Source organism: Mauremys mutica, chromosome 1 (genome assembly GCF_020497125.1).
Source record: "Mauremys mutica isolate MM-2020 ecotype Southern chromosome 1, ASM2049712v1, whole genome shotgun sequence".
NCBI classification, from domain to species: domain Eukaryota; kingdom Metazoa; phylum Chordata; order Testudines; family Geoemydidae; genus Mauremys; species Mauremys mutica.
The window spans coordinates 306,502,601-306,516,784 of NC_059072.1; the positions used below are offsets into that span (position 1 = coordinate 306,502,601).

Below are 14,184 nucleotides of genomic sequence, written 5' to 3' on the forward strand. Positions count from 1 at the left end.
ATAGTTTGGTAAATTTTACTTAGCATTTGGTTAATGAGCAAAGTTCCACACTCAGTTTCCCCAGTGCCACACCATTAGCTATAGTGTGACACGTGGACATTTTGAGCAGCACCTTTTTTTTTTTAAACAAACGAAAAATATGCAAAATATTTCAAGCAGCTGTAGTGGCATGAGTGAAACTAGAACAGATTTTGGCCGGATATCTATACATTAAAACCAGCTTCCCGAGGGCAAGCTGAAATTAGGTATGAAATCCATTGTGTACAAAAAGGTGCCCAAACAAAGATGAAGGTTGAAATTTTGGCTCTTAGAAATCACACCCACTCACAGTCACTCACTCTCTCTCTTCATGACTGCCAGAGCATTCAAGAAAAATAAGAGTGCTAGTAAAACATTCAGAACTTTAACCTTCATATACCCACCTCCGACTGCACCAATGTTCCCAGTCATAACTAATTTGGAATTCTCCTGACTCTTCCCTGTGTTTTCAGTTTCTAAACTAGATTAAAAAGATGAAAATCTATTCCCCAAAAGTAAAAAGCACAATAAAATTATACTGAAGACTCAAGAGAAATTGAAATTGATTTCAAGGCAAATATGATCTTCCTCCAGTAGAAGATATTAGAGCCTCTTGCCATATACAAATGTGTAAGAAGCAATCATGTTTTATTGTTTCAGAAGAAGATATTCCTTAAGTGGAAGAGGTAATGGAATGCAGTAGAATTGTTCTGCTCCTCTGGGGATGTTGAGTCATACATTGTAGAATTGTCCAGATTCTAGCAGCTTTGTTTAAAAAAGGTATAAACTTCACTGCGTATATATATTTTTAAACCTGAAACCATACCAGCAATAAATGTTAGATGAGTAACACAAAAGAGGATGTTGATAATGTGGTATCCGTCAGGGCCGGCTCCAGCTTTTTGCCGCCCCAAGTGGCGAAGCAGAAAAAAAAAGGCGATTGGCAGCAGCTCAATCGCGTCGCTTCTTTATTCTGTGACAATTCAGCGGCGGGTCCTTCACTCCCTCTCTTCCTCTTCAGCGGCACTTCAGCAGCTGTCCCTTTCCATTGGCTGCCCCAAGCACCTGCTTCCTTCGCTGGTGCCTGGAGCCGGCCCTGGTATCTGTCATGTTAGGAGTTGTAATGGGGTCTAATACCATACTGAGCAGTGACAGAAGGGGGAGGGGAGCCTCTCCTGGCTACCGGCAAGCAGCCTGACCATGCCCCCACGCAGCTGCCACAACTGCTAATCATGGAGCCAGGCACCTATAGCTGCAACCAATAGGGGAAACAAGGCCTGCTATAAAAGGAGAGAGCTGAGAGAAGGAATGGGGTAGAAAGGCCTGGGATAGTGAAGGGGCAACAACCCTGTACCAGGCTGCCTCCAGAAACACAGCCCAAAGGAACTGAAGCAGACCACTAGGCCTTATATAGAGCAAGGTCAAGGACCAAGAACTGTCCTGACTGGGGCTAACGCAATAAAGCCAGCCGGGGGCAGCAGAGACCCCTGAAACACCATAGCCAGGACCAGTGACAGGAGGTAGAATAGGGTTGCCAACTTTCTAATTGCAAAAAACCCGAACACTCTAGCCCTTGCCCCACCTCTTCCCTGAGGCCCTGTCCCCATTCACTACATTCCCCCTCCCTTGGTGGCTCACTGTCCCCCACCCTCACTCACTTCCACTGGGCTGGGGCAGGGGGTTGGGGTGTGGGAGGGGGTGAGTGCTCTGGCTGGGGGTGCAGGCTCTGGACTGGGGGATGAGAGGTTTGGGGTACAGGAGGGGGCTTCAGGCTGGGGGTGAGGCTGAGGGATTTGGAGTGTGGGACGAGGCTGTGGGTTGAGGTAGGGGGTTGGGGTGTGGGAGAGAGTATGGGCTCTGGGCTGGAGATGCAGCTCTGGGGTGGGGCCATGGATGAGGGGTTAAGGGTGTGGGAGGGCTCTGGACTGTGGTGTGGGGGGGTGAGGGTTCCAGCTGGGGTGCAGGCTCTGGGGTGGGGCTGGGGATGAGGTGTTTGGGGTGCAGGAGGGGGCTCCAGATTGGGGAAGGGCTCAGGGCTGAGGCAGGGGGTTGGGGCTTGGGGTTGGGGTGTGGACTTACTTTGGGCAGCTCCTGTGCAGCGGGGCTAAGGCGGGCTCCCTGCCTGTCCTGGCTCTGTGCGGCACTGCACCCTGGAAGCAGCCAGCAGGTCCAGCTCCTAGGCAGAGGGGCCAAGAGGCTCCGTGCACTGCTCTCGCCCACAGGCACCGCCCCCACAGCTCCCATTGGCCGTGGTTCCCAGTTGAGGAATGCCGTTTCAGAGATTTTTCACATCCATTGTAGTGGTTAGGTCAAAGGTGAGGTTCTGTTTGGCTTTGCTTCTAAGCTCCACTATCTTGGAGTGCCTCTGGTTAGGGACCAGCTTTCTTTGCACTTTGTGTTTTAGTGTCTGATTTCACAGTGAGTTCTCTTCTAGAATTCAAAAAGGCTGCTAGGAACACTCCAACACTCCTGTCCTTTTGTATAGCATGGAGATTGGCTGATGGGCTACTCCACAGCAGACTAAAGGATTTAGGCTGGGGTGGACAAACTTTTTGGCCCAAGGGCCACATTGGGGTTGCAAAACTGTATGGAGGGCAGAGTAGGGAAGGCTGTGCCTCCCCAGACAGCCTGGACACCGCCGCCTATCTGACCCCTCCCACTTCCCGCCCCCTGACTGCCCCCCCTCACAACTCCCAACCCATCCAACCCTCCCGATCCTTGCCCCCTAACCACCCCCTCCCGGGACCACCCCCCAGGACCCCACCCCCATCCAATTCCCCTGCTCCCAGTCCCCTGACTGCTCTGACCCCTATCCACACCCCCACCCCTTGACAAACCCCCCTGGGACTCCCATGCTTATCCAACCCCCCGCCCCGTCCCCTGACTGACCCCCAGAATCTCCATGCCATCCAACCGCCCCCTACTCCCTGTCCCCTGACTGCCCCCCGGGACCTCCTGCCCCTAACAAATCCCCCCGGCCCGGCCCCCTTACCATGCTGCTCAGAGCAGCATGTCTGGCAGCCGCACCGCCCGGCCGGAGCCAAACACGCTGCCACGCTGCTTGGCAGGAGTGCGCCGCTATGCTGCCCAGAGTGCTGCCCATGCGGTGGCGTGGCTGCGGGGGAGGGAGGACAGCGGGGTAGGGGCTGGGGGCTAACCTTCCGGACCAGGAGCTCAACAGCTGGGCAGGATGGTCACGCAGGCTGGATGTGGCCCATGGGCTGTAGTTTGCCCACCTCTGATTTAGGCAGTAGTTCATTGGCAGCTTACTCAAAAATGTCTCAGCTGCTACTCTGCACCATGAAATTCCTCTGCCACTTGCTCATTGCATGACCTTGGACAACTCATTACACTCTTTGGCACCTCAATTTCCCCATCGGTAAAATGAGGATAATAATAACCACTTCCCTAATTTGCAGGAATGTTGTGACAACTAACTTTTTAAAAAGTGCTTTGAGAGCCTCAGCTGAGAAGCCAACTGTAAGTGTGAATTATTTTGCTCTGTTACAATGGTGTAAATTCAGGGTTGCTCCATTGAAGTCAGTGGGGTTACTCCATGTAGTAAGAGGAGGCCCTGAGATGTAAATCTTGGTGTCAGAGGCCCAGTATGAGGCCTAAAGCCTGAACTAAAGTAATGGTCAGGACATTGCTAACATAAAGCAAAGTTAAGCTGTGAGTGCAGAGGCAGGCCCTGCTCACTAGAAGTTGGCAAGGATAGGGCTGATGTTGCATAAACATATACCTACAGTGTGTTAGATATCAGAAATATAAATACGGTACCAGGACACTCTGATACGGGAACATTCCACACAGATAACAAGGAACAAACTGACCCATCCTAAAGACAGGGTCAAAAGGGTAATATGATGGATAGCGTTGTTTTGTTCGAACCAACATTACAAGGTGAGAGGCGACACTTTGCTACGTAGAGGGGTTGCACCTCAATACGTCAGGAGTGATGTGTAACTTGTTTGTACCTGTGTATAAGAATGCATCCCTGGGGCAGTGTCTTTGTCCAGCCTAGGGGGCAGTGGAACCCCCTTATCCCCTCCCTGTATCTCCCCACAGAGTTTGATAACTCATGGACCCGCTGGATTGCCAGTATGGGGGGTCCGTATGAATTTTTAAAAAGTGGGGAAACATGGACTGGCATATGTAGAGTGATGGTAGAAACCGAGGCTTTAAAAAATAAAAGTAAAAAAGCAAAAATTCTGCAACTCATGTCTATGGCAGTCAGGGCCAGTGCAAGGATGTTTCGCGCCCTAGGCAAAACTTCCACCTTCCCTAGGCGAAACACGCTCCCCCATCCCCGAGCCCCCGCCCTGAGGTGCCCCCCTCCCCCGCGGCAGCTCCCCCCCTCCACCCTGAGGCACCCACCCCCGCGGCAGCTCCCCCCCTCCACCCTGAGGCACCCACCCCCGTGGCAGCCCCTGTGCCATGGTAACCCCGCCTAAGGCGGGGCTTTTTTGAAAATGTGCTGAGGGGAAGCAGCTGCTTCCCCTGCACCGCACTAGCTACGCTACTGATTGCAACCACCATCTTATGATAAAAGGCAGGTTCCAGTTAAACTTAAACTGAGACCTAGACTGGTGTCTGTCAAAACAGGACAAGTAAGTGCACAGAAGGAAAGAGTAGCAAACAGTACTCTCATTGAATTGGTAAATCAGATGAAGGAAAAAATGGAACAGAGCACATTAGGAGACAGGAGCTGCGACTCGATTGCAGGGGAGTGAATAAAAAAGAATTTCAAGGTAAAAAACCAAAACTAAGCGGGTTAACACCTAGAATTGATGCATTAAAACATGGAGTTGCCCAAAAAACAGTTAACTTCAGCAAAAAAGGGCACTCCTGCAATCCATTTGGCATGCACACAAAAGCAACAGACATTGGGGGAACGAATTCAGGTTTTACAAGAGCAGGTAACTACCCCCAGTCACCTCTCAGAGCCAGCATAAAAAACAGGGGCGCTGTTCCCAACTGTGCAGGTTCCCAATTGCTTTGACCCACAGACCCACACTCGGCGCTCGTATCTAAAAATATAACCTTCTTTCTCAAATATTTTTACATACCAGTTAAGTTTTGTCCTTTATATGTTTTCTCAGTTTGCTAAACTTGCTGCTGCTGCCTGTACTTTCAAATACCTTGATAGAGTTAATTTATCTTGGCTCAGGTCTCACTACCTTCCTAGGTTGCTCTTCTCCCCCCCCCCCCGCCTTTCCCCCACCTCTCCTCACTTCTGCTCTCTCTCTCTCTTTTATATATTTTATTTTTATATATTTATTATTATATAAGTTAAAAGTTATAATTTTTACAGAAACTTCCAAAAGATAAAGCAATTGAAAACAGAACAAAACAAGAAACAAAAAGAAAACAAGGTAAAAACTTTACTTTAAATAAATCCAGTAAATTAATTATTTTAACCCTTCAGGAATGCAACAGCTGGAATTATTCCTAACTTTCTTGAGCATATGGTTGCCAAGCAACGGAAATGCACTATCTGCTTCTAATCCTAACTACTCACTAATATTTGAAACATGGGCTTTTCTTATTTCCATATAGCAGAGCTTTAAAATAATGTTAAATATAAAGTAATGCAAAATTCCTTGTTACAAAATTAATACAATACATTTGGCAAATAATAATATTTTTAATAAATTTTTGTTAAAAGTTTTAAATAAGATAATTTGTTTATTCAAATGTTTAACCCTTTTTATTATTTTTTGTTATTTGCCTTATTTTGTGTAGTTATGAGTAGAATTCTGGCGCCATTTGATTTTAATTGTAAGTTTGTCCTGTATGTCATGTGTGTGTCTTGTGTTCTATGTTGTGTGTGTCATGTGACTATTTTTTATTATTTTTATTTTGTTGCAACAAAAGTCAATTTTATACCCTTTTAAAAATATATGTATATGTGGTACCACACTATTTTAAGATCATGGTTGGGGTATAATCATAGTATTATTAGCACCAATTTTTTGTGCAAAGTTCAAAAAGGTTTCAGTTACAAATATACGTACATACATTTCTGCCTCAACAAATAATGCAATTGCAAACAAAAAGAATTCTCTTTTATCAATCACAGTTGTTGGGGTTTTTTTAAATTTGTTATTCAAAGAAAAAATGTAAGGGGAAACCTCAACATTAATGTAAAGATAATATTAACAAAATGTTAATTTCTTGTTTGGGCTTTTTATAAACTTGTTTGCACTTTTAAATATAGTTATAAGAATATCATAACCAAAATGTTTTAAAATAACAATTTATGCATAAAGCTAACCAAATAATTTCAACAGATTTTCACCTTTGGCTCCTAACCATAAAAAAGCATCATGAAAGTATACCGTCAAATACCCTCAAAGTATTTGCATGTATCTGTATTTAAAATTTATTTTGTTTAATTTTATAGTTGGTTTAATTTAATACGCTTGTCTTATGTTATGTTAATGGGAAGCAATGGTTGTTAAAGTTTGCACTTCTAAACAGTTAACAAGAGTGAAGTTGGTATCACAAGCAAATTAACTCTAAAAAGCTTGTTAAAATTATCTTACTAACTCTTTTGCTGAAACAAAGTGTTCAGCAAGGGAAAGCAATGCACCTTCTCATGGAAGATCGTGAGCATTTATTTTAGCCATTAAGCATTATATTTACTATGAAATATTAGTAATGAACCTCAAATGAAAATGAATGTCTATACAACAATTGCAAAAGTATAGCTTGTGTTATAAAAGGCTCGGTCCCTATTACATTGTAAACAAACAAAGTTAAACTGTGTATTAAGTTTGGGTTACTGAAAACAAAAACAAAAAACAAACCCTTTATTATGTTACTGAAAACAAAAACTAAAAACAAACCCTTTATTATGTTAACTAACTAGCTATGTCATAAATAAACAGATCAGGGTTAAGGTCTCTTTTACCTGTAAAGGGTTAACATGCAGTACCTGATGACCACCTGACCAGAGGACCAATCAGAGACAAGATAATTTCAAATCTCTGTGGAGGGAAGCCTTTGTCTGTGTTCTTTGTTAGAGAGTTCTCTTTTTGGATCTAAGAGAGGCCAGACATGTCTCCAAGTTCTCCTGGAGTAGTTCCTACTATTCAATAGTAAGTATTAATTAGAAAGGTGGATTAGTCTTATAATTTGATTTCTACATTTGCAATTGTGTGTTTGCTGAAGGAAATTCTTTATTTCTGTTTGCTGTTACTTTGCTTTTACTGAGAAAGAAAGGAGGGGGGATTCTCTCCAGAGATTAATAAGTTTAGACCCTGTGTATTGTTCCATCTTGGATTACAGAGACAAGTTACTTTCTTTTTATTCTTTAATAAATCTTTTCTATAAAGGACTTGGTTGATCTTTCCTTGGGTGGATTCTCAGGGAAAGGGGAGGAGGGAAGCATCCCTCTGTAGTGGATCCCGGTATCTCTCCTAGGAAAAGGGAGGGGGGAGGAAGCAGGGGGGAATGGTTTATTTCTCCTGGGTGTAAGAACTCCATGGATTTGGGGCTCTTGGGATCCCCAAGGATTTTGGGGAAGGACTGTGTCCCAATACACGTACCTTATTGGGTGGTGGCAGCTTTTACCAGATCTAAACTAGGATTTTAGTTTAGAGGGAAACCAAGGCAGGTCCCCATTTTGGAACCCAACAGCTCTAAGTGGGGGTGAGACCTATGACAAGCTGCTTAAGTTGCATCCCACAGACTAAAGACACCAGAAGATATCACACCAGAAAAATACCAGAAGATATCAGTATACAGTGAAGAAACCCCCAAGCATCAAGAAAAGAAAAATGAAGTGCTTTATAAATAAGAGACTGGTCAAATACACCTTTATCTACCATATATGGACAATTAAGTTAACAATCAGCTAAAACCCACTAGCTGGACCAGGATAAGCCATCATTTACTTTCAACCTGGTTACTGTGTAAAAACAACTGTATTATTGCTGTACTACTGTATTATTGTACTGCTGTATTATTGCTATATTGTATTATTGCTGTACCACATGTACAATATGCATAGCCTTGCTAAACTGTTTAACCAACACACAGATAAAAATCAACAAAAGAAGGGCAGCAAACAACATGAAGGCAAGGAAAAAACAAATTGGTAAAGAAATTAAGTTACATAGTAACTACAAATTGGATAAACAAATTGCCTGTTCGTACCAGTCATAATTTGGGTCAGTGACACTGCATCCTAACTGAGGCACATGTTATTCAAAACAATCTTGTTCAGTGTCTGGGTACCAATATTAAATCCTGACACAGCAATATTTGATAAATTGGTTGCTGTCCATCCAGTAGGTTATCTGAAAGACAGCATTCATAAGAAACAACTGGCTAAACATCAACTACTGGTGTATCGCAGAGCCATGCAACCAATGGAACAGAGAAGCTAGCCACTTCTGTTTCCTGCCCAGTGAAGCTCACCAGAGGGTGACAACCAGCAGTAAGGGTAACCTCACTGTGTAGTAACTAATTACAATATATTTATATATAAAGACCTCAGTGGTAGTGTCACTACTCCAAATTTCTGTTTTACTTCTCATATACATAGCACTGTGTGACACACTATCACCATCCCTATCCCAGTATTTCAAAACACTCAGCCTACTACTAATGATGAGACAGGTGATAACTGGAATTGCCCTAATAGGAGTGTGTTTCTATCTGTGTCACCAAAGTAAAAGGGCCAGAGTACACCAGCAGACTGGAAAAACATGGTTACGCTTGGATATAAGATGGCGTCATATGTACACATACATACTATACGTATATGCCATATCCATATAATTCATATATATTAATTATTTGGGAATGCCTCTAAGGCTCAGTCATAATACTACATTCCTCAGTCATGGTCCCGGGCCTAACATTCCCGGGCCCATCATAAGGGACTGAAAAATAATTGGATAATAAAATCTGTCTATCAGTCGTACGAGGGAATGTGCAGACTAGGGACAGATGGGGCATGAGTGTATGGATGCTAAAATGAGGTGACCACATAACAGTGTTTAGCCCACTGGTTTATCTCCTGTCCATACATTATGCTTTTCTGGGACAATGGGTAAACATCCTCCCCATAAAAAGACAAAAAGTGGGGGAATGTAGTAAGAGGAGGCCCTGAGATGTAAACCTTGGTGTCAGAGGCCCAGTATGAGGCCTAAAGCCTGAACTAAAGTAATGGTCAGGACTTTGCTAACATAAAGCAAAGTTAAGCTGTGAGCCAGAGGCAGGCCCTGCTCACTAGAAGTTGGCAAGGATAGGGCTGATGTTGCATAAACATATACCTACAGTGTGTTAGATATCAGAAATATAAATACGGTACCAGGACACTCTGATACGGGAACATTCCACACAGATAACAAGAAACAAACTGACCCATCCTAAAGACAGGGTCAAAAGGGTAATATGATGGATAGAGTTGTTTTGTTCAAACAAACATGTACAAGGTGGGAGGCGGCACCTTGCTACGTAGAGGGGTTGCACCTCAATATGTCAGGAGTGATGTGTAACTTGTTTGTACCTGTGTATAAGAATGCATCCCTGGGGCAGTGTCTTTGTCCAGCTTAGGGGGCAGTGGAAAGTCCCGCCACTGACTGAGCTGAGTCCATTGTCAGGGAGCACATATGTACTAGCTAGCAGCGCCTTAGCAGCACCTTGGACTTCTATGCCAGGGAAAGCTGGAGACTGTGTTGCTCTTCGACAATAAACCTGGCCGACGTGCCTTCATACCTTACTAGAGTCTGTGGTCATTGGGGGTTCTCTCGGGGTCTGCTGTGTCAGCTATCTGCACAGAGCTGGGACAGCACACAGAGGGAACATGCACGCAGCCGATTGATATCAACACTGAACAGAGCAGAGCACCACACCGGTAGCGTCTGACAACACTCCATATTTCTACAGATGAAACTGAATGCAAAATTTAGCTTGCTTTATAGCACTTTGAATAAATATGAGAGAAACTCTGATCCGGTACCTACCTCCATCATTCAGACATGTTAATATACTAACAGTTAATAATTTAAAGTCTATTTAGAAAAATCAAATTGCACATATTTTTAATAGTACAATAAAGTTATTTAAAATACAGCCATCAGATGGCAGCAGAAACAGCCAGCTCATAAAGCTAAATTTATGGGAAGAGATAATATATCCAAGCTTTCTAAATTATAAACTCTTATATTTCCTTTATATTGGCTCAGAAAGCTTAAAATACATAGTGAAAGACAAATAATAGGGCACTCAAGAAATCTAGATTTTAGCTGACAAATATGGCCCTACAGTGGATGTGAATTATTTAAGACGATTGTAATGAAGTTCTTAGACAGTTAAAAATAACATTATCTTTAAAAAGGCTGAGAGCCTCTCCAGGAGTTTCTGGTAAATGATTGGTGCCTAGACTGGTGGTGTTTGATGTGTTAGGTTCAGAAAGAGAATACAATGATATGCTATATAGGCTGACATCAAAACGTTTGGGGATTGATTCACCATTCGGTCACACTGGAGTTATAATGGTGCAAAGCTGAAGTGGCCAAGTGGAGAGTCAGGCTCTTGCTTTTTTGCCACAAGAATTTCAAGTCCCAGACACACTACAAAAGAACACCCACAAGTAACTGCCTTTTTTATTTATCAGTTGCGGCACCCCACTGAGAGATGAGGCCAGGCTGAGCTGTGTTAGATAAGATTACAAAACCGTAACAGCTTCACTGTACTTGAGATGATCCATAAAAAGAAAAATGAGACTCAGAAGTGACTCAGAGATTATTACAAACTTTTAGAAAGGGATAGAAGAGTCCTTCAAGGTAGCCAGCAGGGAAGAATGTGCTGCTATCCAGTGGCCGGGCATTGGTCCACAATAGCTCAGCTTTATAAGCCTTTACTTTTAGAAAATTGGTCCACGTTCAAGGTCTTAAAAACAACCATGTCACACTGCAAGTGGCTTACACAGGGTGGATAAGTTGATCAGTCCAGTAGTCCTGCTGGACCCTGCTTCAGGGATGCCCTAGGAAAAAGCTCTGCCAAAGCGGACAAGGTGTGGAGTTTTATTAGGTTAAATCCCAGCAGGGGTGTTTGAAGTCCCAGCTGGCAGTGCCTGCCAGAGCAGAGGGAGTCCAGGTGCAGCTGAGCCTAAAACTAAAATGGGGTTGGGCTAATCTCATGAGAGAGCATGAGAGCAAGCACCATGGGACTATAGAGATTTAAAAGCTGTCCTGTGTGTTCTCTCTGTGGTCGTTTAAAGTTCACAGACTCAAACTGCCTGAAGGAAATGTGGCCAGAGACTCTACTTGTTTGTTATTTTGGTTGAACAAGAACCTTGTGACTAAACCACCACTTTTTTTTTAATGCTTATCTTTCACCTCCTGTGACCTTTCCAGTTTCTCTGCACTTGGCCCTACCATACATGGAAATATACAGACAGTCATTGGACATAACGACATAATTGGTGTCTTAAAATTGTGTCTTAAGTCCAAACGTCGTAAATCAGAACTGATTTTCCCATAGGAAATGGGGGATTGGTAAGTGAACCAAGGCCCAATACACTATTTTCACCAAAAAAACCCAGATTTTTGTACTCAATTATAGACGAGTAATATAGCGACATTAATGCATTTATATTGTAAATAGCAATTATACTGATATTTTAAAAATCACATAAGTTAAAAATACATAAAGAAATATAGTACTGTACATTACCCCTACCTACAAATGATCTAAAAAGCATAGACAAATTTTAAAGCCTTAAAAATTTTTTTACATACCTTGTCTTCATCATTCCTGGGTGTTGGTTCTAATTGGGTTAGGATTTCAGGGAGTTTTGAGGTGATTTGGCAGGACTTCTTTGAGGTGACTTTGCTGGACTTTTTGAAGGGCTCTTGTTTGGACTTTTTGAAGGGTTCTTGGCTGGAGTCTTCTCAGGAGTCTTGGCTGCAGGTTTTACTGGAGTCTTGTCTGCTTTCTTAAAGAAAGTGTCCAAGGAATTTTGGACAGAAGTTCTCATCTTTTCCTTGTAAGTTTCTCTGTAGCAGCTGTACATGTTGGATATGCCCCTATTCAAAGATTCACTGTGTTCAATGTTGGGGTCATGTTCCTCAAACAGGGACATGGCAGCTTCCAAGTATTGAAATGCTTCAGCCAAGATTTCTGTTGTCAAGACTTTACAAGGAGGAGTCTCTTCAACAGCAGGTGCATCATCTTCTTCCTCTGCCACTTTTTGCTCTTCCAATTCAATGAGGTCCTCATTAGTTAATTCTTCAGAATGTGATGCCAGCAACTCATCAACATCCTCTGGTACAACGTCTAAGTTGAGTTTTTTCCCCATTTCAGCAAAATTTTTGGTCACCTCTTCAACAGTGTCTGTAAAGCCTTGGAAGTCAGACACAAACTCAGGACACAATTTTCTCCAAACACCATTCAAATTGGATTGTTTGACTTCATTCCATGCCTCTCCAATGTTCTTAACTGCATGGTAAATGTTGAAGCCCTTCCAGAATTCCTTCAGAGTTGGTCCACTTTCCTTCTCAGTTGCCCTGATGGCCTGGGAGAATGTGCTCCTAAGATAGTAGGCCTTGAAGGGTCCAAATACCCCCTGGTCCATGGGTTGCAACAATGAGGTGGCATGGGGGGGCAGGCAGAAACACCACTTTGATGTCAGGATACATGTAATCAAGGATGGTTGGATGACCAGGAGCATTGTTGAGGATTAACAATTCTTTAAATGCAAGACTGTTTTTGCTGCAATAATCCCCTACACTTGGCACAAAATGATGATTAAACCTCAAGAATGTTCTTATTGACCCCCCGCCTTAGGATTGGATTTCCATATCACTGGGAGAAATGCCTTGGAATATCCCTTGAAAGCCCTGGAGTTTTCCAAATGGTACACAAGCAAAGGTTTAAGTTTAAAGTCTCCTGCAGCATTTGCACAGAGCAGAAGAGTGAGCCTATCTTTAGCAGCTTTATACCCTGGCAGGGATTTCTCCTCTTTGGCAATGTAGGTTCTTGATGGCATTTTTTTCCAAAAGAGCCCAGTTTTGTCAACATTAAAAACTTGCTGAGCACAATACCCACCCTCTTCAATGATTTCAGTCAATGTCTCAGGAAAAGCACGAGCTGCCTCCTCATCAGCACTGGCAGCTTCACCTGAGACCTTGATGTTGTGCAAATTGGCCCTGACTTTAAGATGCATAAACTACCCCCTTCTTGCATTAAAAGGCTCAGTATTAGAATTCTCCCCCTGTTTTTTCTTTAGATCACCATAAAGACTCCCAGTCTTTTCCTGAATTATGCCTAAACTCACAGGAGCATGGCGTTGATTTTGATTCTCCAGCCAAATAGTTAACAGGTTCTCATCCTGAGCAATAAGTCCAACACGCTGCTTAGTTATCTCAGGTGATTGCTTAGGAGCCAAGCCCTTGACATGTTCCTGAATTCTTATCTTGTCATTCACGATGGTCATGATAGTTGTTCAGGGGATATCCAAAGCTCTACCAATTTCAGTTGGTGTCTCACCTTTTTCAGACCTCTTAATTATTTCCATTTTTGTTTTCATAGTAATTGTTCTGTGGTTCTTAGAAGAAGAAACATAACTTGCACCAGATTTATGCTTTTCTTCCATTATTATGGGCAAAGAAACACTACATTTTAAGAAAAAGTTTGGAAACACAAAGATTCACCACGTAAAAATGGTGTCAGAACAGCAGCTGAACATCTTGAGTCAGGAGATGGGAGGTGCAGAACGTCGATGCACACGTATAAACTTGTTCGCTTGTGTGGCGTTGCATTGGATTGAGCATCATAAAGTCGAAACCAACATCGGAAAGTCGAAACCGGATTTCAATTTATAAACGTAAGTGCTGTTCATCATAACTCACACATCATAAAGTCGAGGACTGCCTGTATTCTGATCAATCCATGTATAACAGTGGTATTTATACATTTATATCAGTGATACTCAGACTGAGCCTCGTGAGAGGCAGGTGGCTCTTTAATGTGTCCCTTGTGGGTCTTTGCAGCACATGATATCAAAACACTGTGTGATTTCATTATTAACCAATCAGAATGCTTTAACTATGTTATTAACCAATCGTAGTTAATATTATAATACTTGGTCAGTCATTTTGCTGTGAGAATAATAAAAACTAAATATTTCCCATCATATTGTTTAAA

The 14,184-nt window shown here is 42.9% G+C and overlaps 1 pseudogene; it reads right to left on the minus strand.

Moving 5' to 3' along the window:
• Nucleotides 1-11,815: 11,815 nt before the first annotated feature.
• On the minus strand, nucleotides 11,816-13,633 carry LOC123361657 (annotated as a pseudogene).
• Between the last annotated feature and the right edge of the window lie 551 nt (nucleotides 13,634-14,184).